The following is a 6,000-nucleotide window of genomic DNA, read 5'->3' as shown; positions in this document are numbered from 1 at the left end:
TACTGCCCGTGGTACTGCTATTGCGGGAAATGATGCTGGGGATGCTAAAGGGGCTCTCTACCCTACTCCCATTGTTACCATCAACCACAACACCCCTATTTATAACTATACCCCTAGTGGGTACTCCCTGGCTGGAGCTGAGATTATGTGTCACTGTACTGGCTCTCATATCATTATTACTACTATAATTATTCCTACTGAGCATTAAACCGGGAGCGGAAGAGGCTGGGCCTCCGGAAAAAGGTGATAAGTAGCCTATTATTATGGGAGGCGATTATCTGGGCGAGGTTTTTAGTGTTGGAGAAAGCTATCCTAACTTTATGTGAGTTAACCGTGGAGTAATATTTGGAATTTCTGGGGAAGTTATTGGCGATGGCTTGTCTAAACATGAGGGGGAGGTTAGTTCTTAATCTGCTTACCAAAGGGGATTACAAACCATATATGCTTATTCCTATCAGTGTGATGGGTCGGGACGCCAGCTCTCGCATTTGGGTGGGTGATTCTCGGATGAATAACGGGTCTTGGGTTAGTGTAAGACCTCCCGGACCGATAATTATCCTTGTTCGCTAAATTAAATGCGGGAGCGACTACCCCGGTATCCGCCGCGCTCCCGTCCTTACTTAAAATGTTAATGTTATTATATACAATGTATCTACAATTAACCACTGCAAGGGAAATTACTCCTGTAAGACAAACGGGGCTTGTTTTTTCACAGCGGGGGGTTTCCTTGTCAAGGTAGGCTTAGATGAACACACACACACAAACATAAAATATATATATATAATTTCTTTATTTTTTTTTCTTTCTGCCACCCAACGGTTATCACGGCAGTAGCCACTGACAGCCGAACGATCAAACGCACACACGTACACAAAAAATGTTTTCTACCCCTACGCCAACACACACATATATAGAACAGTATACACACACACACGTCTCTAAGTAGATTTTTTCTCGCCCCTTAGAAAACATCCAATATTCTTTAAATAGTCAGAACTTTATTCTCGGTCACAAAGAACGTCTATACACCCTCACCCACATGTTTGACCGATGCCTGACCTGTTGAATTCTTCAGCACCGGTTCTCAACATACACTGATAAACAGTTTCGCCATGGGCTCTTAGGAGCACAGTTCGATTTGTTTTTTGCTCTGCCTCTGTTCTGTTTTTGTTTTTCCAACGGATTTCCCTTTTCTTCCTGAAGAGAAAGACACAATATGGTCCCATTATTCAATCGGATTTTGGTAATTGTGCTTTTCGAAACACGTGTAGAATGAAATAAAACGATTTCTGTTCAATCTGCGTTCAGCTCCATTTCTTCAATTCACCAATAATGTTATATATATATATATGTATAAATGTATATATATATATATATATGTGTGTACAAATATATATATATATATGTATAAATATATATATATGTATATAAATATATATATAATATATATATATTATATATATTATATATATGTATAAATATATATATATATATATGTATAAATATATATATATATATATGTATAAATATATATATATGTATAAATATATATATTGTATAAATATATATATATATTATATATATATATATATATTATTATATATTATAATAATTATATTATATATATATGTATGTATAAATATATATATATATATGTATAATATATATATTATAAATGTATAAATATATATATAAGAGAGAGAGAGATTGATTGATTGGCATCTGCCATCGCCTCTAGCTAGCTATATGACACACGAACCTGCGTCCACTATAACCTTCGAACAGGGGAGGTCAGCCGCTTCACCTTGCTAGTCAGACATCTGCAGAGATGTTTCAGTGTTGTTGCCCTTTATCAATGCAGCGTAGTCAGACCTCCCCTGTTCGAAGATTGTAATGGACGCAGGTTCGTGTGTCATATAGCTAGCTAGAGGCGATGGCCTCTTGGAGCTAATCAGCGACAGCTTTAGTCTTATATTTATAGACTACCATATTAGTATTGCGATAACTATTAATATCCAGTAACGCTGCCGTAATCTCCTTTAGAGAGACTTAGTAATTTTAATATTTCTATTATATATATAAAACTGAGAATGTGTGTCTGTCTGTCTGTGTGTTTGCCTAAAACTTGAGAACTACACAACCAATTTCATTCAAATTTTACACATGCCTTACTTAGTGTCCATGTAGTTTCATGGGCAAAAGAAATGTTCAACCGCTTCCCTAGGGTGAGTCCATAGCAATATCATATCTTCTCCACTATTTCAGTATTACGTGTTAAATGTGAAACAAAAACATCTCTCTTATTTTATGTCAGATACTTTCATTTTAACAATAAAAATTAGAGATAATAATAATTGAATTATATGCTGTAAGTAATAATTAAAATCAAACTAAAGTATGATATAATAATTAAATCGTAACATTGCATCAATGACTTGAACTTGAATCAGTGGTTTCACATGAATGGGAATAAATAAATAAAATTTAAGTGCAGAAATGGAATAGTCCAGATGGAGGTGTGCACGGCTTTTACATTAGATTATTTGCTAATTAGCTAGCATTAAGTATCTTTATGAAGTTTGGCTGTACGAAAGATGCTTCTACTTAGTACCGCTGTTGGTTTATTTCTGATCCATAAAGGCCTAAAGCTTCAACAGAGTACTGCTTTTTTGTTTACCGTAAGGTTTGTTATTATTATTTCTGTTTAACTATTGTTATCACGTTTGTTGGTTCCTCGTAAGGGAAGCGTTGTTGTGTTGCATTTGTTAAATAATTGTAAACCGTTACCCTCCCCCTTTCGGAGAAGGGGCTTTGGTTATTGTTTAAAAATTGAATTGTGTCCCTGTTTGGGGAAATTGAAAATATTTTCACCGTTTACACGGAAGCATTTTTGTTAGAATGCCTTCGATAGAAGAAAGTCCAAAAATGAATTTCGCTGCAGCCGTCGGCGGGCGGCAAACTCATTAAAATTAAAATGGAAGAAATACAAACCTATTTCGACAAAGACGGTGAATCTAGGATAACACCACCAAACGAAATAAAAAATAAAATTAAAGAAACGACTATTGCCTATATAGAGAAAAAAACGATTTGAACACCTGGAGGAAAGCACCATTGAAAAGTGTCTTGGTGCGACTAAGTAAGATATCAAGTATCTAACCAGAGGCGGTAAATTCGCCACAATAGAAGCAAGGTTCGAGTCAAGGGAGCATGCAAGGGAGTACTCGACTCGAACCTTGCAAAGTGGAAATATTTTATTTTTACCTTTATAGGCGCAGGAGTGGCTGTGTGGTAAGTAGCTTGCTAACCAACCACATGGTTCCAGGTTCAGTCTCACTGCGTGGCATCTTGGGCAAGTGTCTTCTGCTATAGCCCTGGGCCGACCAATGCCTTGTGAGTGGATTTGGTAGACGGAAACTGAAAGAAGCCTGTCGTATATATATATATGTGTGTGTGTGTGTATATGTTTGTGTGTCTGTGTTTGTCCCCCTAGCATTGCTTGACAACCGATGCTGGTATGTTTACGTCCCCGTTACTTAGCGGTTCGGTAAAACAGACCGATAGAATAAGTACTGGGCTTACAAAGAATAAGTCCCGGGGTCGATTTGCTCGACTAAAGGCGGTGCTCCAGTATGGCCGCAGTCAAATGACTGAAACAAGTAAAAGAGTAAAGAGTATATCTGGGGCCTAGGACGTCCCGGATAAAAGTTTAAAATGCACCCCCACCCCCCGAAGTAGAGGTAGGCTGGATTGTAGCCACACTTCTATACAAGAGGGAGGACAAGATACAATTGATCGAAATTACAAGAGACGGGCTAACAATTCCATTCTGTTATATATTTTGAGTATTGTTATCACTAGCAATATCAAGATATAACTTTGTATTTTGTATTTTATGTGTAGATGTATATATACAGATGTACATGTAATATGTACACATATATATATATACACATATATACATGCACTAGCACTATGATCCGGCAACGACGGGTCTTTAATGCTAGTATATATATATGTATAAATATATATATATATATATATATATATATATATATATATTTAAAGGGGTTTGTATGATTGTGTATAGAGGGATATATATTATTTCTTTACGATTATTTAACGTGCCAGACTTAGCATAGTCCCTAAGAATTTTGGTTCTTTTTGCGATGAAGATTTGGCGACGGCCACTTTCATTAATATATGGGCCTGGATGTTCTATGATCTTCCACCTGATATCATATGGGATTCCTTGATGACTAGTGGTTGCGGAAGCGTTGTTTGAAAGATGTGCTGGCTGATCCGATATATTTACAAGCTTAGGAGGTGACTATATTCGCACTCCTGGTGTATCTCTGGTAGGCTCTGGAGAAAATGCACCTTATAAGGCGCATGAGGTGGAAAGCGTTTTTCTAAGATCAAAGCACGCTACCCTCCGAGTATCAAGTCTAGGATGTTTCCACCTAGAATCAATGAACTTGAGACTTTCGAAGCGGACCTACAAGACATAATACTCAAGCTGAAATTCTATAGTCTTCTTCCTCCTTTCAGAGCAAACTCCGAGAAGATATACCTAAAATAAGAAACTCTAACAAGTCTTTAATCTTCTCGGATAAGACTAAGAACTTATACATGATCGACACATACTCTTACGATAGACTTTTTAATGATCCTATTACACAAAATTACAGCCGCACTTCTCTACACACTTATAATAACATTAACTGTGAAGCTAAACAGACAGAAATTAGCCTAGGTATAGCGGACAGGGTTGAGATCTTGAACCAGAGAAGTGCCTTTCGTCACTTTAAATGACCACAAGCCGAACTTTGCCTCTAACCCCAAATGCTGCCTGATCAACCTTGCCAAATTCATGACTGACCAGGCAAGTAAGTATATACTGAGGAAGAGTAATGGCGATACATGGAGGGCCACGGGCGTCCCTCAGTGGTGCAGCACGAATGAGGTGACCTCGTGGTTTAATGCCAACTGGGGGAGAGGCAGGGCTAGGTTTACACAGTTCGATTTCAGAAGGATTGTTGATGAAGACACTTTCCTTTGCTCAGGGCTTCACAGATATTAGTGATAGTGATATTAACGTTATCATCTATGCCAGGAAGACGGTACTGTTCAACAAAGATTTGACATGGGTTAAGCAATCTGACTCCGAGGGTTCCTTCGATCTGGCTGTGGGAACCTATGATAGCGCCGATGTCTGCGATCTTATCGGATTGTACATCCTGGATGTCTTAGGGAAAAGGTTCTCTTCGGTCTCTACAGCTGTCCACAAAGCTGTAGCTTTTGTGGATACGAAACCTTTGGTCACTCTATAACCAGAATTTAACTTTTTGTTTTAATATTTACTGCTCTATTTTTTAGAATGTGCTTCTTTTTCCGATATATGGTATGTTGACAATCAATCAATCAATCAATCAGTTAATCAATCATCAATCAATCAATATATATATATATATATATATATAATATATATATATATATATAATATATATATATATAATTATTATAAAAACCAAGAGAGAAAATGGAGATAAGATTAATAAAATGAATAAATGTAGAAATGAAAAAAGCATCACGTAAGAACTGTGAAAAAAAGTTCTGGTTTATTTCTATGGATGTAATTGTAGAAATGAGAAGAGGAAAGGCTCTGTCAACTGGGGCGTCGTATTGGAGGGGCGGACTTCTCTGCTTTGATAGCGTCCCGCAATTTCTGCAACAGAGAAGCATAGGTCCCGTTAATTGTGGTGCCAGAAAACCCATCATCACTACTCCACGCTGGTCCCGAAAGACTGTGAGTGTCACCTTGCCTGCTGAGGGCTGGGCACGAACCTTCTTTGGAGGTGATGAGTAATCATGTTTCCATTGCTTCGACTGGACTTTAATCTCAGGATCATAATAATGACTTATATTTCCTCCTGTGTGATAAGTCTGTTCGCATTTGAACTGGCGATGCCGGTGCTTGACTACGTTGTATGATGGTGC

This window comes from Octopus sinensis, linkage group LG13 (genome assembly GCF_006345805.1).
Source record: "Octopus sinensis linkage group LG13, ASM634580v1, whole genome shotgun sequence".
NCBI lineage: Eukaryota > Metazoa > Mollusca > Cephalopoda > Octopoda > Octopodidae > Octopus > Octopus sinensis.
This window is presented reverse-complemented; position numbering follows the sequence as displayed.